Source organism: Chenopodium album, chromosome 12, assembly GCF_948465745.1.
Source record: "Chenopodium album chromosome 12, dcCheAlbu1.1, whole genome shotgun sequence".
NCBI lineage: Eukaryota > Viridiplantae > Streptophyta > Magnoliopsida > Caryophyllales > Amaranthaceae > Chenopodium > Chenopodium album.
The window spans coordinates 16784886-16810344 of record NC_137845.1 but is presented as its reverse complement, the minus strand read 5'-3'; the positions used below and the strand labels follow the sequence as shown (position 1 = coordinate 16810344).

Here is a 25459-nt window from a genome sequence, read left to right as displayed (position 1 = left end):
GCTTGAGCATAGGTCATGTTCAAAGGAGAAAAATTTCTCTGTGGCCTGAGTTGGAATGCTGAAGCGGCGCCAATATTATGTATCAAGTTTGTTGGTTTTGAAGGTATTGAGTCATTGTTATTGGTTTTCCTGTTGCCCCCCAAGCTTAGGATTGTAAGAGGTGTTACTACTGCTCCCTTCATCCTTCTTGATATCTCCCTTTTTAATGGCATCCTCCACCAAGGTTCCGGTTGATATGAGAGCCTTGAATGACGGAAAATACTGGAAAGCCATTCGTCCTTAATAAATGGGAAGAAGATTCTTCACAATCATCTGTAATTGTTCTTCTTTGTTTGGCCTATTACCATCTTTGCAGCCTTATTTCTCCACTTAGTGACAAAGGCAGAAAACGTTTCATTATGATTTTGGGCAGTTGTCTCCAAATCCCTCCTTGTTACATTGATCTCTTCATTATATCTGTATTGGCTAGAAAATTCTCGCACAATATCAGCCCACGAAGTTTTCTTTGAATTTTCCAGATTAAGAAACCAATGTGCGGCAGCCCCATCTAAATATTGTTGAAACAATTGTGCCATTAAAGGTTCATCAACACCCCAAGGACTCATAGCCCCTACGTATAGCTTCAAGAAATTAGTGGGACTTCCTGTACCATCGAATTTCGTGAGATTCAGCATCTTAAACCCAAATGGCAGTCGTGCTTTCGGAAATAAGGTGAGACCATGAATATCCAACCAAGGTTCCACTTTAGTCATACCCTTTAGTACTTCCTTGAGCTTGAGAATATCTTCTTCGATCTTGGTAGGAGCTATCTCTAAATCATGTTGAGGAGGAGGAGCACTAGCACTCTGTCTTAACAAACTCTGTATTGTTTGTTCCATGGTATCTTGACGATCAAGGATAGCTCGCATCATTCCTCGAGGATCATTAGATGGATTAGGGTTTAGCGAACTTTCATGACCAGGAATCTCAGACATTTCGCTTGATGGCGGAGAATGAATTTCCCTTGGCGTCGACCAACCCGGTGAGAAGGCTACTGAATCAGATTGTAAACTGTGAGAAGAGGTTTGACAGACAAGCCTAGATCCTGTGCGGGTCCAGGTAGATTTCCTGGGGTAAAAAAAAAGGAACATTACAAAAAAAACTTCTTCGACAAGCTAAAAAAAAAAAGTAAATAAAAGATTTTTAAGAGAAATGAACACCCCTTATTTTAAAAAAAAAAAAAAAGAAATTTTTTTTCGAAAATGAATTGGACCCTACTACGAAGATTCCTTGTGTGTTGAACACACTATTGGTTCTCGTCTTATAAAAAACTAAAACTTGAATAAGGATTATTCACCCAAACTTCTTCTCTCTCTAAAATCTCAAGTGTTTTCTTTTGAGATTTTTCTCACTTTGCTCAAATTTGAATTATGGATCCTAATGCCTTACGCGTTAGAGATTTAATTCACTTCTTCTCTGACACTTCATGCTCTTCCCTCCAAGAATTACGAGAGAGAGAACGCAACGAGATTCAATACAGCCAGAAGATCATCCATCTCAATTTTCTAAGGAAAACCTCGCTCTCACTTATGATCAAAATTCTACAGCTATCCCACCTTCAGTTCATCTAAGGAAACTTGCACTAGTGACTGGTCCACCCTAGGTATTCGAGATAAATAGCTCTCCAGAGTCAATCTTCTTATTTGTGGCAGATACAATGGTGCTAGCCCTATCTTTGTTCCTACGTTTATCTGGAGACTTGGTTTACCCTATCATAGCTACTATAAGTCAACAAAACCTCCCTTTTGCTAGCCAACTCGTAGAGAGTCCGAACCTACCATCACATTTCCCTTTTAATCTTCCTATGTACTCGTCTCTCAGGTTATTGTTTTGGGATGCTCGCGGGTACTGTACGAGTCAAATATTACATAATATCTCTATATTACACAAAACCTATATCCTAACTTGTTTGGTCCTACTCATCTCTAATTTGTCAATCGACAAGGAGGTATCTGAAAACATAGACGTAATAAAGTCTTGTATTCTTGCAGGGCATAATTCTCTCCCATCAACTCTATTCCTATGGAGCGACACATGTTTCTTTTCACTCACTCGATTGTCTGAAGGATCAATAGCCATATCGGCTTATAATACCCCTCGCAGTATTTATTCTGGGACTTCCTCAGGCCAAGGGAGAGGCCCGCCTTAAAGCTCAGTCAATCATCCTTAGTTGGGTATATCAGATTTCATAACCTATAATCATTTAACTATGATGATGGGTGGTCCTTCGAACTATCGAGAATCTAAGGAGAATTTTCTTCAGAAACTACCTCCGTATCATAGGCGTTACGTATCTCGTCTCCCTGAGACTTTATGGTCAATAGGTCAAAGGAGTCTCTTCATAATAATAGATAGATTAACTAGGGCATTGTCAACTACTTATTGGTCACAGGGAGATCCCCATACTCTGTCTCTAGCCACTTTATCAGATGGCTCAGATGGGTGTAGAGGTAGGTATACATTGCGAGAGCCTGGGCATGTTTGGAAGTTTGGTTTTGGTTCAAGACTCCGAGGGCCCAGTTTTTCCTTTTTCTCGCTTTTCTTACTGCAAAATGGGTTGCAAAAGGCTCGCTCACTAGAGGTGAAACAATTAGAAGTAGTGATGGATGTTAACCGCTTCATCTCATCTCTGACTAGGCTTGATGTCTACCCAGCAAATGCTGAGAAAAAGTTGTGTGACATACTACTCCTAATGCGCTCTCATGGTTGGGAAGTTAGTATTCGACATTCCCCTCAAGACATGCTTCGAGGAGTCTGCCTTATGGTTGATCATTGCCAAGGGTTTACTTGGGGTCAAACAGAGATGTTTGAAGCTCCACCGTCTCCTGAGATTCAGTTAGGGCCTGTTTTACCTTTGTATTATGTATTTTTTTTCATTCGATGTTATGGTTGTATCACTATATAAATTTGAATTAATGTTCTTTTCCGTCTATTTTCCACCTCATGATGAAGGAAAGCAAAATAAATAAATAAATAAATAAATAAGTGAAACCTGCAACAATAACAAACTGTTAGTGGTCGGGCCCGAAGGCTGCCTACGTATTCCTGAGTGCGGAAATGTGCTGAGTGTAATGTGATTCAAGAAATCAGTTCTATCGTAGTTCGACATAAAAAGGAAACCAAATTTTTATTTTTTGCGACTGCACTCAAAGTGAGCTGCCTACGTACCCTGTTACAAGATTTTTTTTTATTTTTTCATTTTTTTTAATTTCTTTTTTTTAGGGATCAAGTCGCTCGTAATTCACAAAAAAAACTTTTACAAAGATAACTTTAATGAAAATATAACTAAGGTCACTACCATGCATCTATTTCCCCGGTCAAAAGTCGCTTTTCCCAAGCAGCTTTCCGTTTGGCAACATAGAAAGGGTTATCTTCTTTGTCCAAGATCCATGATGCCCATGCTTTACATACTACCATGCACGATTCCATTGTAAAAAGGTCGATGTTGTCGAGGAAGATGTAGGGTTCCATGATTTCTCGAAGAGATGCCACTTTATAATTTGCAGATGTTTCAACCCCCTCACAAGGAACTGTTATATGTTTGAATTTTGGCGCCTAAAGTATTTTAAAACTTAATTATTATTTTTGAATTTTGGATAAGATTTATTATCCATTTATTCTATTTTAAAAACCGGATTATTTATATATATTTCGGATATTTTAATTAAACAAAATTATATTTTATTATTTAAAAGGGCCGAAAATTCCTAAATTATTAATTATGATTTTCGGATTTTCTATGTGTAGAAAATCTGATTTTCTTAGTTATTTTATTTAGTGAATAATTGGTATTTTCCTAATTAATTATTTTATACAAAATATATTATTTACACAATTATTTTCAAGCCTAAAATCTAGCAACATAATTTCCTAAAACACTACTAATATGGTCCGAAAATTTTGAGCTATAGAAGCTCAAAAATTTTTGGCCACTTTGGTTGGATTTTGGGTGATTTATTTTGTTAAATTGTAATTTTAATTATTTCCTTAAAATCTCTTATTTCCTTAATTCCTATTTTCCATCTCACAAAGGTATAGCTAGAGCGGTTCACCCTCCTTTGGCTTGGAAAGTATCAAGGGGTTGGCTAAGTACTCCTTCAATTTTTGGAATGCTTCTTCATGTTCTTGTTCCCACTTGAATTCTTTGTTTTTCTTTAGTACGTCGTAAAAGAGTTTGTTTTTGTCTAAGGACTTGGAAATGAACATGTTCAGCGCTACTATCCTTCCTGTGAGGCTTTGTATGTCTTTCTTTGACTTCGGTCGTTCTAAGCTAGGATAGCTTTTACTTGGTCTGGGCTAGCCTCTATTCTTTGTTGAGTTACCATGTATCCCAAAAACTTTCCTAATTGTACTCCGAATGTACACTTTGTAGGATTTAGCTTCATGCCGTATTGCTTCGGGATGGTGAAGGCTTCTTTGAGGTCTCTGACGTGATCAACTGCTTTCTTGGATTTAACTACCATATCATCTATGTTGACCTCCATTGTGTTTCCAATTTGTTTTGCAAACATCCTGTTAACCAGCCTTTGATATATTGCTCCTGTATTCTTTAGTCTGAAAGGCATTACTTTGTAGCAATAGATTCCTTGACTGGTGATAAAGGCGATTTTTTCTTGGTTATCCTTGTGAATGAGGATCTGGTTATACCCACTGTATGTGTCCATGAAGGAGAGTAACTCATGCCCTACTGTAGCGTCTACCATGGCGTCAATGTGGGGTAGTGGAAACGGGTCTTTCGGGCAAGCCTTGTTGATGTCTGTAAAGTCAATACATATTCTCCATTTTCCATTTTTCTTCTTGACCACTACAATGTTGGCGAGCCATTCTAGGTATTTTATCTCTCTGATCTTTCCTGTCTTGAGCAGGTTCCAGACTTCTTCATTAATGACTTTGTTTCTTTCTGGTGCGAACTTTCTTCTCTTCTGCTTTATTGGCGCATGTTTTGGATCCACGTTCAGTTTGTGCGTGATTACCTCTGGAGAGATTCCTTTCATGTCTTCGTGTGTCCATGCAAACACGTCTTTCTCTGTTTCCAAGAATTCTGATATTTGTTGACGAAGATCTGTACTCAATTCTAATCCTATTCGTACTTTCTAATCTGGATGTTGTGGGTTCAATTGGACCTCTGTTGCTTCTTGCTCTTCTGCTATGCTGAGTTTCTCTTGGCCCAACTGACCCTCTGGTTGCTATGCTGATCCTTTCTCTGTAGATGTTGCTTTCAGAGCTATCTTGTAACATTTTTTTAGCTTCTTTTGGATCCCCTTTGATCTCTTGGATTCCCCACTTTGTAGGAAATTTGATGACTTGATGATACGTGGACGGGATAGCCTTCATTTCATGTATCCATGGTCTGCCCAAAATCATATTGTAAGATGATAGGGTATCGATCACTAGGAACTTGACTTGCAGATTAATCCCTTTTGCATAGGTAGCCAATGTGATCTCTCTTATTGTTTTCTTGGTTTCCCCACTGAATCCTACTAGCATTGTTGATTTGTTGATGATGCTCTTCTCGTCAATGTTCATATGTTTCACGGTATCGAGCGTGATGATGTTTGTTGAGCTTCCATTGTCAACAAGGATTCTCTTGATCATGTATTTTCCTACTGGGAGTGATATCATTAGACCGTCATGATATCCTTCCACCGCATCACTTTCTTCAAACATAATAGGAATGTCCATCTTTGCCAGTGCTTTTCTATCGGGCTGATCCATGCTGCTTTCTTTGGCATGACGCTTTGCTGCTGAATACATCAATCCGCACACTTCTGACCCTCCTAATATGAAGCAAATGGTTTTGACTATTGGAGGATGAGGTAGGGGGCTACCCTGCTTGGATTCTTTTTCTCTTCCTGAAGCTTTGGACCTGTCCGTCAAGAGTTTTTTAAGATAGCCCTTCTTCAATAAATAGGCAACTTCCTTTCTGAGTGCGATGCATTCATCGATTGTATGGCCAATATCTGAATGGAAATCGCACCACCTTGAGGGATCTTTCTTCTCTCCTGGCCTATCACTCTTTCTGGGCCACTGCACAGTATCTCCCATCTTGTTCAAAGTCTTAATCACACCTGCAAGGTTAACATTGAAACAATATTCATGCAATTTAGGTAGGAGTTCAGGGTCTTCCCTCCAATCTGAGAATTCTTTCTCGACAGCATTGACTGATCCTTCGTCAAAGCGGGACCGCTGATAGGGTTTGTATCGATGATCTCTTCTGGGGAAGTTGTTGTTCCTTCTTGACGAGCGATCTGGATCGGGGGTCTTTCTTGCATACACATCCTCTTCGAATCTGATTTGAGCCATTGCCTTAGCTTGCACATCTTCAAAGGTTGCACATGGGTACTTTGTTAACTCCTTATAGAGCTCGCTATGGTCTAGTAAGCCCCTTCTGAATGCCTCAATAGTTGTAGGAGCATCGTACTTATGTATCCCGATCTCCTGCCTGTTGAACCTGTTAAGATAATCTCTCAAGGATTCTCCATGCCTTTGTACAACACGGTACAAGTCTGAAGATTGCTTCTCGATCTTCCTGTTGCTGGCAAACTAGATCTTGAATAAATTCACCATTCCTACAAAAGATCGAATAGTCCCATTATCTAAATTAATGAACCAGGTTAGGGCTGGACCTGACAGGGTGGCTCCGAAGCCTTTGCACATGATAGCCTCCCTAATGTCTCTAGTGATTGAGTTGGTCATCATCTTTTGTTTGTAGAGGTACACATGCTCATCTGGGTTTGTTGTTCCGTCGTACATGGCCATATTAGGCGTGTTGAACCTCTTAGGTACTTCCACCATGGCAATCTCTTCTGAGAAGGGTGACTCTATGTAGCCATCTGCAGCCTCTTCCTCCATGGGCTTTGGCACTCTTGGGATTTTTGCAATCTTGGCCTCGAGTGCTTTGAGGTACTCCTTGACTACCTTCTCTATCTTTCCCTCTTCAGTTCCTGCATGTTTGCTTTTCTAAAAAGTTCCTGCATCAATAAAATCTACGTAAAAGGGAGTCGTCCCTGTTGTTAGAACCTTTTTCCCCGTTATTAGGGGTATGAAAAGTTCCAGACATATCAAGTTGCATGGCTACGCTTTCTGTGTTCTTTCTGGTGTTGACGGTTTTGGATGCAACCGATTGTATTTGGTTGCGAAGGGCCTCATTTTGTCTGGTCAGGCTGGTAAGTTTAGCCTCAGTTTGGACTTTTTGGGCTAGTAGTGTTTCGATCTGGCTTTTCGGTTGGTCTAGGGTCTGACGGAATGCATTCATTCCCTCATTGATTTCAGCTATGGTGAAGGGTACTGATTGTCCAGCCATGGTGATTGTCTTGGTTTCTGGTGGATTTGGCATGTTAATTGATTATCAGCCCCACGGTGGGCGCCAAATTGTTTAAGCAAATCTCAGTTGGGATGATCTAGGAATTTGCTTAGGGACTAAGGGGTAATAACAATCAAACCTAAAACATCAAACGCAATAATAAAGCAATAAACAGCTATTATATTAAAGAAGATGGAGTTTAGAGATACAATACTGAGAATGGATAGGTTCCTTGATCAGCAAGGACACAATTCCGAGAGAATAAGCAAAATATATTGTTTATATTAATGTATGAGTGAGAGTACATGAATGTTATGATGTCTAATTCTACTATTTATACCTAGGAGCAGCCAGGGTTACAAAGATATTAGAATATATTCAAAATAAGGGAGATCTTTTTTATTTCATTCTCTTTTCCTTGTTTAGCAGGTGTATTATGGGAAAGTATCCTCTTGATTGATTTTTTGATCTTCTTTGCCATTCTTGCTCCAATTAGGCCGTCTACATGTTTTTGGATGCTTTTTGATCATCTAGTTGTGCCCTAAGCATATTGAATAGCTTAGTAAAACGGGCCCAACAGATGGTATACCAATTAGGTACAGGATGGTATGCCATCCATTAGTTTAATTTGAAACTAATTGGTTACCGCAGCCTTGATTATCAAACATAGTAATAAGCATGCTAATATTTTACCTAATAGATACATGTGTATTATAATTCCAGTCAAACAAAATAGCATAGTCAACTTGGTATCACAGTATTACCAATTAGGTACAAGATGATATCCCATCCTTCTTGTGGCTCAATGCCACCGTGCAATCTACTTCAGTTTCACAGTACCAAAATCATTGTCTTCACCACACATGGTGGTCCAAATCAAGTCTGCAGCACATAATTTAGTTCTTTTTGTTTTCCATCCCAAAAAGAAATCTACCCCATACAAGCACCACCCTACACAGCCATCTACAACACAACTAAGCCATCAAGCTCATCTCGTCTTTCATTGCAAACAGAACGCAGATCCTCAGTAAGCAGCTGGGCCCGGCCAAATTCCATGTCCTGTGGATCCCTTCTCCTAATTCTAATTCTACACAAACACAACTTATTAAAGTTACAGGATCAATATAACACTAACAAACAACTTTCATAATTATTATACACCATACCAATTCCCCATAACCCCTCCCCCCAATTCAAATGACATTTACTAAAACCATATTCAACTTTAAAATTCAAAGAAACGCATAATTGACCCCCTAACATAACAAATCCTACTCAAACAAAGAAATTTGGTAGAAGAGCACAAACTAAGAAGATTTAAGGTGCATTTTGAGGAAAATTTGACAAAAAATTACCCAAGTAAAACTCTAAATAAACGGAAATTATAGACTTCTTGAACGAGATCAACAAATAAATTGCAATATTTGCGACAAACTGATACTTATGGAAAACAATTTTGTTCAATGAAATTAAACAAACAAAAAAAAACATTAACACTTACATCAGTTCAAATACGTCACTCTGGGAACTTCCAGCAATGCCTTCCTTCCAACGACGACAAACAAAGATCGGCTAAGATCCTTAGCTGTGGGTTGCAATTTTGAAGGTTTCAATTTGCTCAATTTTAAGGGATTCAATTGCTCTTGAATTTTTAGGGTTTGATCGAATTTGCTTTCTCTCTCTTTTCGCTCCCCAAATAAAACTTTTGAAAACTTTTTCTCTCTCCTAAAGGAAGAGGGTTTTCATTGAATTGCATAAAATAACTGACCATGTGGGTCTCAAGCATTTTCAGCTTATCTCTTTTTCTTTTAAATTAAATATGTAAAATTCTTATTTTGCCCCTTAGTTGAGTCTAACATGCCTCAACTTAGTTGAGGATGAGAAATTCTCGAGAGATAGAGAGAAAAATAAGATGGACCCATGTGAGTAGGAGAGAGTAAAAGAGAAAAGAGAAAAGAATGTCAAAAATGAAAAGTGTTGCAACTAATTAAAATTTCCAAAATAAGAAAGTGTATTTTGCTTATCTGAACTTATCTGATCTAACATGATCTAATTTGATTGTCTGATTTGACCACACTTTGTTTTTAAGTGTACGATAATCTGTAAGGAAAAAATATATCAAATGGGATCTTGTTAGATTCGTAATAATGTATATTTTATTAACATTTAATTTTTATAATTTTTTTCATTACGAAATTAAAGATATTTAGCGATAAAAAACTGTGCATAAAACGATAATCTGATCTGAACTTAACTTTTCTAATTTGATCTAATCTGATTTGAAATTATTTTATTTAATTTGATCTAATCTAACTTAATTTTTTTTAAATGAATTAAACAAGACCTAAAAAAACGGAGGAAGTATAAAATATCATGTGATATTTAGCACATAGATTGACATGGGCTTCCTCATCGTTTAGTAACTCCTAAATATTTTGGTAGGGGAAGAGAACCGCCAATAAAACATGTGTGAGTGTGACGAAAGACACCCGTCAACCTAAACGAAAAACAAAAAACCAAACTGAAAGAAACCAATACTCCACCACTTCACATTTCCTCGCCGGAAAAAGTTTCCCGGTTGTCGGAATCCGGAAAATCTTCCGATTAATATTCACAGCCAAAAATTACTTGATTTCAATGAAAGCAGTGCGTTCACAGAGGTGGGGTTATGTTCGTATAATCACCGGCACCATTGTTGGCGGCATTCTAGGGTTTTACGTTATGCATCGTGCTGAAATCAGCTACAAGGTTCTCCTTTCTTCCTTACTTAATTTTTGTTGATTTTGATTTTTTTTTTTTTAATTTTGATTTTTTGGGGCTTTTGATTTTGGATTGCAGGCAAAATGGGAAGAGAGATTGAAGAAGTATGAAGAAGAGAAGATGAGGAGAGAGAAAATGGAGTTTCAAGCTGATGATACTATTTATTTTTCTGATAATCTTTCATCTAATCAAAGTGGTAATGAACAAAATGAGATTTGAATTAGTTACTTAATCAAAAAAATTATGTTGAATCTGTATTTTTGTTTTTTGTTTTGGGATTGAAATTGTATAATTGTCGAATGATTCGAGGAAGTAATAGTACATGAGATTTTGTTATTGAATGACTCTTTAAATTGGCAATACATTTGCAAAGTTTATATATATGACTGTAATTACATGAATTGGGTTGTTACAAAAATAGTTGGGACTAGTAGATGAATGTTCGAGAATGATATAATGTAAAAACTCTGGTATGAATAACTGTAATTACATAAATGATAGTTGGATTGTAATTACTACTACATAAATTGGATTGTTACAAGAATTATCTGGTATGGCTGAAGGAAGATGAATTTCCGAGCTCGTCTGATGGATCCCAATCCAAAGACGACGAGTATATCTTTGAGAGTGTCATAGAGACCTCGGACATAGTTGGTCGAGAACTCATGTCACGATCAACACATTTGTTGCCTAATTGAGCCAATGTATATGCCAAATCCAAGGGGTATTCCCTTCCTAGATTCGAGTCTATGAATTCCATAAGCTTCTCCCTCACATTGTCCCCCTCAAACACTTTCCTGATTACCATGAATAACAAATCGTCTGCACCTCCCTTGTTAGTTCCTGATGGTTTTACAGCTGGTTTTCCTGATAGGAGCTCGAGAAGTACTACTCCGAAAGAGAAGACATCTAGTTTGGTGGTTACTGCTCCATTTTCTATGTACTCAGGGGCTAAGTAACCGTGAGTTCCTACCACGTGTTTGGTTAAGTGTAACACCCCGTTTTCACTTTCATCTTGGATTGTTCTTGCTAGCCCGAAGTTTGTGATCTTTGCACGGAAGTTGCTATCTAAGAGTACGTTGCTAGTCTTGAGATTCTTGTGGATGTAAGGAGGATGAATGTAGCTATGCAAGTAGTTCAGGGCATCAGCTATGTTACAAGCTATTTGAACTCTTTGTTTCCAGCTAAGAACAGGCGGGGAGAGTGAATCGTCGTCTGAAGATCGGTGCTTCTCTTGGCGAAAAAGCCAATCATCAAGTGAACCTTTCTCAGCATACTCGAATACCAAGTAAGTGTTCCCCTCATGGGAGCAATACCCAGATAATCGAGTTATGTTGGAGTGGTTGATACTCTTCAATATATTAATCTCATCATTAGGAACATTACCTTTCAAGACCTTGATTGCAGCTTCATCTCCTTTGAATTCGCCTCGAAACATAGAACCCTTGATCCTATTTCCCTCGCTGAAATCTCCTGTTGCTTTTTCTATTTCCTTAAACTTGTAAGCAGTCAATGACCCGATTGCAAGCTTCAATCCTTCCAAATCAACAGACAATGATCTCGTGCTGATATGACTAGTAGTGGTATAAGATACAGGTGTGGGTGTGTAAAAGGATGATTCAGAAACCTTCTCACCTTTCTCTGCAGTCTTGTAGATTGGTAGCGGCTTCTTCTTTGAAGGGCGAATGAAGAAGCACCAGACTAGGAAAGCGCCAAGACCGAGGACCAAAACCCCAGCTCCAATCCCAATCCCTATAAACACCCCTTTGTTGGAAGATTTACCACCAGGACTAGGTCTAACAGGAGTAGATTGAGGAGGCGGAGCAGGTGAAGAAGACTGATGGTTTATGCCAGTAGGGGCAGATGTTAAAGGCACTAAAATCGGCGTAAATGGGTAGATAACATCATCTTCTTTGAGATCATTAGCATCCAATACACTCTGCTGATCAACCCCAAACAATTCTGCAATCTGACCGACATTATCACCCCAGGTGACAAGGTAAGACAGCAGAAACTGAGACCTGTATTGCTTCGTCTGGTTAGCTGTAGGACAGGCACACATGATTGGCACCAGTAACTCACCCCCAATGTGGAGATCAGTGATAGTGAAACGGTTCTGAGTTATCATAGCTTGGCATGTGCTTAACCCCTGATACGTATTGTTAGCTGTCGTGAAATACGTTTCAGACGCAGCCTGCAGCTTGTACCGTGCATTATGCTGGTAATATGCAGTGCTGTTGCGCCCTCTTGTCCTACCACAGGAACAGGTGACAGGAACAATGACCAGGCGGCCTGCCGGGATAGTGTCAACCTCGGATATATTATTGGCCTGTGCGATAGCTGGGGCACTCGAGTTAAGTAAGAAGGCGATACTTGGGGGATTAGCATACGGCTGTTGTGATCTGAAGGTGATATAGGATGTGCAGGACCTGTTTCCATTGCACACAAAACCATTTGTGTTGTTATAGTTGTTGTTACAGTCTAGCTGATTGTTGTTTACATACGTCTGTTGCGAATTCGATTGCCGTATTTGGAATTGTAGAGTTGTGATTGTGATTAACAACAAAACTAATGAAGAAATTTTCATGGTTGTGTAATGGTGGATTGCTTTCTTTGAAATTGAGGTTGAGTTTGGAGAAAGATTGGGTAGTTGCTAATAAAGTAATAGTGGTATTAATTGGTGGGCGGGGACATTTTTGTCTATTACGAACATCGTTGAAAAAGAGAGTATTATTGTGATTTAAATATACACTCTAAATTCCATCGAAAGTCTTAATTATAATTTTTTTGTTAAAAAATTCATGTCGTAATTAAATAAGTTTTAATTATTGATGTAAATAATTTTTTTAATCTTGGCGAGAATTAATGTGAAATAACTGGATATGCAGGTAGAAAATAGAAACAAGGAATCAATTTCGGTACTCCAATGACTAAGCACACTCCCTTGTATAGTCATACTTCATCCCAATCTTTCAAAAAAAGTCAATACTTTTTTGTTACAAATTAGATAGACATTTTGACTTTTAACAATATTTATAAACTTTATTTTGATTAATATTTGTGATTTATACTGAAATGAAAAAATATAATTATGTGTGACTGGTTTTGTTAAATTCATTTCAATGTGTATTTAATTAAAAATCATGTTTTTATAGTACAATTGTATAACTAAAGTTATTTTCCATTGAATTTTAGCATTGACAAACCTAATAAAAGACATGTGTTATCTAATTTGAAACGAAAGAATTATATATCAAACCGGAAAGAAAAGTGTAATCATATAATCATACTTCTAAAAAAAAAAAATAATAAAATAAATAGAGCCATTATTGAGGAATTACAATGCCTACAAGCTGTAAAACCCAAATTTGGAATAAAAATTGTTCCTTCCTTCTATTTCAAATAGGCATTGGAAGTATTATGCATTTCTTCTTAATTGATTAAAGTTTTAGAGGTGGTACATAAGATGATATGTTCAAATATCGTGATATCTATAATTGTAAACTAACAAATTATTAAAAAGCTCATATTTTGTACTTTGTATTATGAAAATATATATATCTAATAATATTTATTTATACAAATTTAGTGATAAAAAATTATACATAAAACAATAAAACATGTTCAAAATTTATTTTTTTCTGATCATTTGATGTGATTTTTTTTTTTTTCCATCTAATTTAAATTAAGTTATAAAATTATAAGATAAGGTAAACTAAACATAGGCTAATTTATATGTATACTACTCCAGTCTAATTATCATCGCAATTAAATTCTTTCGGTACCAAATCATGAATAAAAAAAAAATAGAAATGAATTAATTTTGGATTATGATGTTATCATAATCCATTAAACCAGTTTATAATAATTAAACATGCCATGATAATGTGGGAATCCTATTAATACGGGCATATTTCATAGAATAAAATCGTAAATTATGGGTTGGCAGAATAATACAAGGGCTGTGTGACGCGTTTTTAGCATTGACATTGACTTTTTCCTCCAACCAAACAGAATTACAAAACAATTTCTCTCCTAATTTGATTGGTTAGATAGGGTGACAATTCTATGTGGGCCCTTATCATAAGACTATATAGTGAGGGTGAGCGTAACAAGGTACCTTGTAATAATTTCGATATCCGGAACCGAAACCTATTGCAACAGGTTCCCAAAAATAGGAACCGGAACCGAAACCTGCAAGTTTCAATTCCGGAACAGGGTATCCTATCTTTCAAAGTAAGCTTAATAGTTACTTAATTGCCTAGAATATTTAATACAAAATTACAAATACTTATATTAATACCATTAATTAAACCTTTAAGAGTAAGATGAAAAATAAATAAGAGGAGGACGGCTTTTATACAATTTTGATATAGGGCTTTTATACTCGGGTTTAAATGATAGATTCTGTTTCATGCACCATATAGAGAAGCTATACTAACAGGGTTACCTACAGATTCCGGATCCAAAACTTTATTACCCGGAACCCGAGCGTGTTGCAACAGGTTTCCATTATTATTATCCGGAACCGAAACCTGTAACCAGGTTCCAATTCTGAAACCTGCGGTTTCGAGCAAATTTCGTTTCTGAAACCTGCTGTTCCGATTCCAAGTTAGGGTACCCTGAATTTTTGGTCACCCCTACTATATAGTATAGTACTCGTATGAAGTACTCATATAAACCACGACGTGCACGGCGGAACTTGTTCTTTGTTGCGGCATTGAAAGAGGATTAGAGCCTTAGAGGACTGACTAAAATGACTAGTGAACATAACCAAATTTGTGTTTGGCACTTGTCAACTTGACTATTTATTGTCAACTTTAGTATTTACGTATCCATTATAGGTTTTTTTTTTTTTTTATTATTATTATTTTTATTATTTTTTTGATATTAAGGTAAGAAAAATAGAGGACATTAGGAGACCCTCAAATTGATGTTTTATACAATGTATTAAAAAAGTGAACAATAATAACTTAATAAGTACATAAACTAAATAAGTGCTCTCAAATTGATGTTTTATACTTCGTACAATGTACTTCGTGTATATATATATATATATATATATATATATATATATATAGTTAGAGTTTTCTTGAAAAACACTGTCCTAACCTAGAATATACTACAGAGTACAAAGCTAATTCCTACTCTTTAAAAAGTTTAAACAAACTCGTTTTTTTTTTTTTTTTTTTTTTTTTTTTTTGTGTGTGGGTGCAAACAAGAGGCTAAAAATTAACTACAGAGGAATGAAATGTGGCATAGCTACACTTACTCCATCATTATGTAAAATGCAACCTAAACCTAAAGTGGGACTTGTCAATTCACATTTGTTGTTTTAAGGGTCTGTTCTAATTTACTGAACTGAACTGAACTGAACTGAATTGAAATAAATATTTTATGAGAGAAGGATATTAGGAATTGAACTGAACAAAATTGAACTGATTAGAGCTGAACTAAATTGAAATTAAGTTGAAGAGAACAGGCCCTAAACCTTTCAAAATATGGACAATAGCTTGGTTATCAACCTGGACTTGGAGCTTCATTAATCACTATGCACTTGGGGCTTCATCATTCACTATGCCCATTCTTTTTGCTAGCTCCAGAACATACTCTACATCCAAACATCTAGCACCTCTGCCTTGACTCCTTGAGTGTGATAGAGTATATGAAAATCACACCAGAAAAAAAATATACTCGTTGATTAATGATTACATTATTGACATATATGTAAAAAAAACAACTTAATGGCGGAGAAAATCCAAGTTAATCTCCGTGATAAACTTGGATTGTTTATCTCGTGGCAATTTTGTAATGAACTATCATTGAAATGCATGCCCAGGCAATAAACAATTGTTTTATAAACAAAAGTTCTGACATTATGCAAGTTGGCATAATAAAAGTACATTGACGGAGAAAACTAATGTTATGTGAGGATCCGTGAGTGCTTAACGCACAGTACATGGCCAATTCTTCTTCCTCCATTCTCTCATCTCCATTAGCAAAAATTAAAAACCTTTAATGGAGAAATCGAAAAGCACGAACAAGCTTCAATGGAGAAGGAAGACTAACCTTTCCCTTAAGGGTTAACCATGCCCAGCTAATTTCTCTAATTTTCCTAGGGTTTTTCGTTTGATCTTCGTCGCTGACAATTTTCCGCCGGAAAGGTGAAAGAGGTTGAAGAAGATAGAGGACAACGATTTACCAGGTAATGTCAAGCAAATTTAAGCGATGGTTGCGAGATGCCGAGACCTATTGGATACGTGGCATGGTTTGCAGTTGGCGTAATTGAAGAAGAACCAGTCAAATTGAAGAAGAAGAAAGGTGTCGCTGAAATCTACGGGCTCTTATCCTGAAATCCAACAATAGTTGGTTATTAGAACTTGGCGGCAATATAAAAGCAGAAATTCGTTCATTTGTTTTTGACATAATCACCTTTACTTTTACACGCGAAATGACGACTTTGCCCCGAGATAAACAGCCCAGATTTCTCTCAGAGATTAACCTGGGCCGACTCTCAATGACAATTTAAAAAAAATATTTAATGACAATTTTACCATTAAATTAATTTTTTTTTACATATATACCCTCCTTAATGTTAATTACCTCTGTTCTTTTTTTGGTGTGATTTTTCCTCTTACTTTTTCCTAAAAAGTTAAAACCCCTCCTCGTCTACCTCCATCCTCTATTTCCTCCATTGAAGTGCTCAAGCGCCTACCGAGCTTTCTCTCCTCCAATAAATCAATTTCTGAGGTGAGATATACTCCCTCCGTTACGATTTACTCGCAATAAAGGGGTGAATTGCGGACTCCTGGGCAAAACTTTTAAGGGGGTAGATTAAAGTGGAGGGGTATGTAATTAGAGGAATTAAAAAGGGAGGGAAAAGTTGTGGTCCCAAAAAGGTGTGTGACCCATGTGACCTTTTTTTTTCCTTTTTCTTTCTCTTCCCTCCGTTTTTTGTTGCTACCAGCTTTGGAGGGGGGATTTTTTGCCTCTTTTTTTTTTCCCTCCAAACATTTCACCAAAATTTGAAAAAATTTCAAACAACATTCAAATTTTTCCCACTAACCCCATTTTACATAGCAAAAGGGCCTTATAAAAAGACCAAACCTGTTTCATACATCATCATTGTTCAAAATTCTAGGGGGGGGGGGGGGTAGGGAAATCAACTTCCATAGTTAAATTACAGACCATAATTTAAAGTGCCATTGTTTGCAAATTACACAAAAACCAACCTAAACTAAAATTAGTCCTAATTCCTAATTGCCGTGTTAGTTGCAACATTAGTTCTCTGTACAGAATCAGGCTCCATTGAAAGCTCCCAAAAAAAGCAAGACACCTCCACTTCATCACCAACCTAAACTAAAATTAGTCCTAATTCCTAATTGATGTGTTAGTTGCAGCATTAGTTCTCTGTATAGAATCAGGCTCCATTGAAAGCTCCCAAAAAAACGCAAGACACCTCCACTTCATCACCTACCTCTTCATCTGAAAAAAAAGGGACTCATGGAAGAGGAGTTTGATAAATTTTTCAACATCAATCAACTGCTTATGGAGCATAACATAGATCAGCTGTATGACACATACATGCAAGAAGATTCAAACAATTCTAATTCACTGTCAGACTCAACTGAGTCATCAAATCAGCAACAAACAGATTCAGCAGAGTTAGGGGAGTCAAAGTCAGAGGCAGAAGCAAATGAGCAACAACAGGTTCCAAACAATGGTAGGCAGAGCAGAGAGTTAAATATCCAAGAAAAGAGGCAAATAGTTAATGATATCATGCTAAATATGAAAGGGGACTCACTTCCAAGAGGGGTTCTGTCATCATTGGCAAGAAAACATGGTGTTCACAGATCGACAACAACAAGGTGGTTTCAAGAAATCAAAAAACACATTCAACAGGGGGATGTTGTAGATGTCAGGAGCAAAAAATTAGGCACCACAGGGAGAAAGCCTAAAGAATACTCAGATGAGTGGCTTATGTCTGTGCCTCTGTATAAGAGAACCACAAACAGAAGTTATGGTGCAGCTCTAAATGTAAATCATGTCCTCATACACAGGTTAAAGAAAAAGGGAAGACTTAGGGCTGTCACAGCAACCAATCACCCAGCATTAAGTGACAATCACAAGATAGCAAGGCTAAAATGGGTGCTGCAGCACATTCATCCTGTTCCAAGTGAGGGAGACCCATCATTTATGGATTTGCAACATCACATCCATATTGATGAGAAGTGGTTCTACCTAAACCCAGAGACAAGAACCTTTTATCTAACACCAAATGAAGAGGTACCATACAGAGCACAACAATCAAAAAGGTTCAAGTTAAAGGCAATGTTTATGGGGATGATAGGGAAGCCACTGTATGCACAGGATGGGACTCTACTCACTCAGGAAAGTATGGGCTTTTCCCTTTTGTGAAGCAAGAAATGGCAAAGAAAAAAAAGCAAGAACAGAGAGGCAGGGACTATGGAAACCAAAGCAATTCAAAGTGTCAACACAGAAGCTGTTAGAGAGATGATTTTAAACAAAATAATTCCTACTATTCATGCTGAATGGCCACAACAATTAAGCAAGAACATTGTAATACAATGGGACAATGCAAGGCCACATCAAGTGCCTAATGATGAAGAATTTGTGGCAGCAACACAAGCTAATGGTTTCAACATTCAATTTGTTTTCCAGCCTGCACAATCCCATGATTTGAATGTGTTAGATCTTGGTTTATTTAAGGTCATACAGTCTATCCCTGCAAAATAACTTCCTTTTTTAACAGCTCTATAAATTTATTTCTTTTTTAATTTAAAAAAACTAAAATTTATTTAAAGTTTAACCTTAAATAACTTCCATTTTTTAACTACTCTATAAACTTAACTGCTCTATAAATTGAGAAAGGTAACATCTCTTTTTTTATTTATTTATTTATTTATTTGATGATATAAATTTGTAATTTAATTTTTCATATTATATTTCAGTGTTTTAATAGTCCGTGTTCGTAATTTTGCATATTATATTTCAGCGTTCATAAGTATAACGCAACATACTACGGAGTATAATTTAATTAGTAGTATGAATATATTCTTAAAAAAAAAAAATTAGTATGAATATTTATATCGTGCACATATTTATATCGTACAATGCTTAAAAATATTTAAGCCCCTGTAAAAGTAAATCTAGGATTTTTTTTGCATGGTTTTCTTTTATAACTCATCCCTAAAATGAATTTTTACATCTACTAATTATAAATAATACAGAATAATAAATTATTTCAATATGCCATTTATGTAAATAAGTAAAGTATATAATTTTATGTACGAAGTATAAAGAGGGGGATAGTCGTGCACGCATTGCGTGCGCCTCTAAACTTGTAAATTTAATTCAATGATTAAATAAATCCTCTTTAAATCCAATAATTCCAACCTTTAATAATAATAATAATAATTCAAACTCCCTTTTTTTTTATATAAATCCAACAAGCTTTCAAAACCAATCCTTTTTAAACATGAATAATAAATTAATTAATCAAAACATGTTATAAAAATCAATACTCCAATTTAATTATTAAAACCAATCTTTTAAACATACTTTTATTTCATAAACCATAATTCAAGTCAATTTAATTCAATCACCATAAAATCATTCAAACATGCTCATTCAAATCGATCACTTTCAAGGTATCTAGCCACCTAACGTACCTTGATCCTTGCTTAGCCAAAAACACTTCAAAAGAACTCTCAAGTAGCTTGATCAAAAACACCCTATAAATAAATATAACCTTAATTAATATAAGGTTAACAAATAATCACACCCCCAACTATATGTACATGAACCTTTTAAATTAATTTTCATAAACATCATTAAAAATCTAATTTATATAATTAAAACTACTCATAATAATTTTTATAAATCCCCCATAATAATAATAATAATAATAATAATAATAATTGAATAAGAGAAGAGAAAGAGAAAAGATAAGAAACCAAGGAAAAGAGAAGAATTGGATTTTCGTTGGAAAGAATAGGCAGAACTTGCAGAGGCTATAACTCCTTCGATATAACTCCGAATTGGGTGATTCTTGAGCCTAACCTCAAGTATTTTTCGAGAGGAACAATCTTCTGTGAACAAAAATACCCCAAAAACTGACCAGAAGTGCCCAAAAATTGGCTTCAAAGATAAATGGGATGATTTGTGTAAAAAGAGGAGAAGAAAAGAAGAGAATTGGTGTGAAGAATGTGAGAGGTATGGAGGGGTATTTATAGGCTAGCTCATGCAAGAATTATGGTAAGAGAATTTGGGAAGAATTATGGTATGTAGGGTTTAAGGGATTACTTGGAGAAGTGAGTAAAGATTTAAGGAAAGTTTTGATATTGAAGAGATTGTGTGTAATTGAATATGGAAGGTATGATTGTCATGAAAAATATTAAGGAAATTGGAATTACTTGGGGAATAATTAAGAAAAATAGATGGAAAGAAAATATAATGATTGGATACTAAAAAGATGGAGAATTAGATTTAAGGAAAATAGGAGATTTTAAGGAGATAATTAAAAATACCATTTACCAAAAATATTTTTCCCAAAATCTACATGGGATGGCCGAAATTTTTGAGCTTTCCTAAGCTCATATTTTCGGCCCTCCTATTTAGTACTTTAGGAAATTATTTTGCTAGTTTTAAGGAATTAAAATAATTGTGTAAATAATATTTATTGTAATAAATAATTAAATAATAAAATACCAAATATTCACTAAATAATTTAACTAATAAAATCAGATTTTCTCTTAGGAAAATCCGAAATTTATTAGCCAAATAAATGGGATTTTCGGACTTATTAAAATAATAATAAAATATAGCTTTTGCCTTAATTAAAATATCCAAAATATATAAATAATCTGGTTTTTAAAATAGGATAAATGGATAATAAATCTTATCCAAAATAATAATTTGTTTTTAAAATACTTTTGGCGCCAAAATTCAAATATCGTTTTGGCTCCAAGATTTAAATAGTAAGTTAAATTACTAAAATACCCTTTTTAGAAAATAATAATTAATTAATTAGGAAAATACGTATAAAAATACGGGGTATTACACAACCCTCAACAGGTACACATGGATAACTCTCCAATCATGCATGATAAAAGTGCTTGAGAAGCAAGGTGGGAATAACTTCAACCCACCACACATGTCAAAGGCAAGACAAGCAAGGGAAGAGACTTTGGAAGACATACTTAAGGTAAGCAGGGAACTCATTGCTGACACTGTGAACTACCTCAACACAATTTTTGTTCCTACTACAGGGCCTCAACTAGAGACACAAGAGATGGAAGTAGATGCTGACTAAAAAAGATGCAAGCAGACAACTTTTTGAAGATGATGATGCAAGACACAATTTTTTGGCATTGAAGATTGACAAATGATGCTTTTGAAGTTCATGGACTGCCACACATAACCATTAAAAGTAAAACTTGTTTTTTGTTTGTTTTTGTAATGGTTAGGTGTCTTTTGTGAATTAACTTAGGTAGTTTAATTAGGCAGTCATGACATACAAGTGTATATGGGCTAGTACATTTTTAAAGTTCAACACTTTTTGAGAAATGAAACCATTAACTCCTCAAGGGGTAGTGTACTCAAGACATCTAAACAATGACAAAAATCCATCAGACGGGTGTTTACATCTACATATACCCCATCCTAACAAGGCACCTCAATAACAACTTCTTTATGAAATTGTTGGAGCATCCTTTATTAAGGGGATACAATCAGCAGAGTCCCTTCATTACTTGGATCAACATTCAACAATGACGCACATCACAAGAGGGGGACTCAATTACTCAAGTATACAAGCAACATCAGGGACTCGGTGCCTCATTCAAACAGCAAGCTAATGGGACTCAATCTCAAATGTGTCAATGCAGAAGCCACACACACAACAATGGGATCCAATTCTCCAGAGGGACAATCACATAAGCATGAGTACAATGGGACTCAATTTCAACTGTGTCAAAGCAGAAGCCACACACACAACATTTGGGACTCAATTACACCAACACAAAAACACCAACTACATGAGTATTCCAAAAGCAAGACAACCAAAACCATGCTCATCATCCATACAGTACAACATCCCCATTCAATTAATCATCATAATCAATAACAGATAAATGAACAACAACATTGAAATAGAAACACACACCAACATACTCAGACAACATCAGGGACTCAGATTTTAGAGCAAACAAGCAATAGCAGCACCAAATTAATTAAACAGAAATTAAAGCAATTAGGGTTTAGTCATAGTTACGCTACTGTTCAAAGATCTGGGGGGAAGTCATTAGGGTACTTATCCCTGAGATACGCCAGGTAGCATGGATTCCAGTCGCTGTAGTCTTCCTTGAAGACAGATCTGGACCGTTTCTAGCCCCTAGGAGAGGTTGAGGTGCCTTCTTCCTTTCCCGGAGTCTCCTCCGTCTTCAGGTCTGCTTGTTTTGGGGACTCCTTCTCCCTGACTGGCTCTTGAACAGCAACAAGAGCAGATTCAGACAGATCTGGCACAGCCGCCACCTCAACAACCACCTTCTTGGGTGGATCTACAACAATAGCATCCTCCTCATCTTCGCTAGAGTGGTAAACCAGCTTAGCCCTAATTTTTCCAGTCTTGTACCTCGAAAACGTCGCAGAGCACCTTCGTACAGGTTTCATCACTCCATCACCACGTCTAGCAATGTAAAGAGTGCGCTCATTGTCCTTCTCAGATGACTTCAAGGACTCGATTTCATTTTTTTGGGACTCATTTTTCCAGAATTGCAGAGGAAATGGTGTTAGGGTTTCACAGAGAAAAGGGAAGAGAGAGAACAGAGAAGGAAGAGGAGAGAGAAAATTAGATTGATGAACAAATCTAGGGTTTATGAACTCGTTCTTGAGAATTCTCCAGAAGAAGAGAAGACTGGGCTGCATCTTCGAGGAGACATTCAATTGAGTGGTTGGGAAGATGAAAGGTGGTTGATGATTTAAGAAGAGGAGGGGGTAATTTTTGGTGGGAATTGTTAGTGTAGATTAGTATAGAGTAAGTTAGATTAGAAATTAAGCAATGTGTTTAACAAACACTTAAACAATCTTTTAAAAAAAAAAGTAAGGGTAAATCTGTCTTTTTACTCACAAAAACTTACTATAAAAGGAAAAAAAAATTTTGTTGCAAGTAATGTGTAACACCCATATATGGTAATTGTTGCGAGTAAATCGTAACGGAGGGAGTATATTTTTCTACAATTATTGAATTTCAATTTCACAATCTTGGGTTTATTGTTAATCTAATCAATTGTTCAGTATAGTCGGCCAATTTAGCGTTCGGATCATCGAACTATTGGCTATAAATTTAACGTGATTTTGATAATTAAGTGTTATTTATTTGGTTGCTAATTTTACTTTTGTTTGTACAACCCTTTACTGTAACTGTTAGTATAGAACTATAAAAAAATGATTTTTTCTTATTTCAGAGTCTTTGTTAAAAATCCTACGAAGTATTATTTTGGATGAAAAATTGAAAATATGAAAAATCGTAAAACAATGTATGGGATGTTCATGTAATATGTATTGGGTTCTTGAAGAATTTATGTCTTATGATGATAGTTTGAGTGGCAATAGTTTAGTGAATGTTTACTAATTTGCAAATTGCAAAGGATTTTACAGGGTTGAATTTACCATGTGTACTATTATCTGCATTATGTAACTGAAATCGAGCTCAGGATATTTGAGTTTATGAGAGTGTATCCATTATACTTCCGGAGTTCCGGTCTAGGTACAACCAAGGCTATTGTATGAGGAAATACAACCAAGGCTATTTTACAGTGATGAATTTACCATGTGTATTATCTGCATTATGCAATCGAAATCGATCACGGGATGTTTGAGTTTATGAGAGAGTATCAATTATACTTCCGGTCTAGATGCTTTATAGCATAGTCTTGCACATTTGTGAAACAATAATGAATACTTGTGATAATGAATGTGTGTTTTGGACTTTTGGTGAAGGCTATTTTTAATACCAATAGTTTATAAGAGAATTAGATTGAGTTTCGGAAGTTGGACTTAACATCCAATGACTGAAATTATGTAATTGAAGTCTTGAAGAGAGTAGCTTTAAGGTGATTTCTTGCTTGTCCTGTTATTCTTGTGCTTGAAAACGGCTATAATAATGCTCTTGGAGCGCCTTTTCTTCGTTAGTTGATTGATGCTACTCGTATATTGGTATATTGAAATGTTTAAGAGAGCTTAGGAAGTTAGGATAACACTTGAAATGTTATATGTATACGGAGTACCATTTTTGCTTTGATGATATATTTCAGTATTAAGAGAATCGATTTGTAAGTGATAACTAACAACTGTGAAAGGTTCTTACATTATTCTCTCTTCTTGTAATATGTTGTTTAGTTTTTCTCTGAAAATACGAGGAAAAACAAACATGAATGCCATGGAAGTTGAGACATCAAATTCAGTATCTGCTTCTCTTCCACCAAGGCCTAGATTTGGGCCTTTGAGGGCTCATGAGATGTCTGATGGTCAAGTACAATTCAGAAAGGTGGGTGTTCCTCCTCATCGTTACACACCCTTGAAAAAAGCGTGGCTTGAAATCTACAACCCAGTTTACGAGCAGATGAAAATTGACATAAGGATGAACCTTAAAGATTTCAAAGATCGCAAGGTTGAGCTCAAGACAAGGGCCGATACTCCTGATGTAAGTAACCTGCAGAAGTGCGCTGATTTTGTCCACGCCTTCATGCTTGGCTTTGATGTTACAGATGCAATTGCCCTTTTGAGGATAGATGAACTTTATGTTGATTCAATTGAGATCAAGGATGTTAAAACACTTAAAGGTGGTCACAAGTCTCGTGCTATCGGGAGGCTTTCTGGTAAAGGAGGTAAAACAAAGTTTGCCATTGAAAATTCTACAAGGACACGCATTGTAATCGTAGACTCAAAGATTCACATTTTGGGGTCTTGCACAAACATAAAAGTAGCACGTAGTTCGCTCTGCAACCTAATATTAGGATCACCTGCTGGAAAGGTTTATTCGAAACTCAGAGTAGTCACTGCACGACTGGCTGAGAGATGTTGAGCATCAAATTTTGCAAAGATAGGCTGCAGTTTTGTTTTATTTTGGAACCCGAACTTCTCTCCTGCTTTCCTTTCCAAATCCCTTTGAAAGGGGAGACGAATTAGCACATATTGAAAATGGTATTATGACAATGTTCAAGGATTTTTACTGATTTCACAGAGGTTACAATGTCAATAATAATAGATTTTTTTTGCTAGAAAATGAATCATATACACCATAAGTTTATTTCACAGTATCACTGTTTACTTGTG

At 36.1% G+C, this 25459-nt stretch overlaps 1 long non-coding RNA gene and 2 pseudogenes across 1 annotated transcript; 2 read left to right on the top strand and 1 right to left on the bottom strand.

Moving 5' to 3' along the window:
• Positions 1 to 9759: 9759 nt before the first annotated feature.
• On the top strand, positions 9760 to 10438 carry LOC145570426 (uncharacterized). The gene is made up of 2 exons (XR_014096460.1): positions 9760 to 10090; positions 10181 to 10438. It is a non-coding gene; the product is annotated as an uncharacterized LOC145570426 (long non-coding RNA).
• Positions 10439 to 10537: 99 nt separating this feature from the next.
• Positions 10538 to 12793, bottom strand: LOC145570425 (protein LYK5 pseudogene; annotated as a pseudogene).
• An 11723-nt stretch (positions 12794 to 24516) lies between these two features.
• LOC145570991 (uncharacterized) lies at positions 24517 to 25208 on the top strand (annotated as a pseudogene).
• Positions 25209 to 25459: the final 251 nt, after the last annotated feature.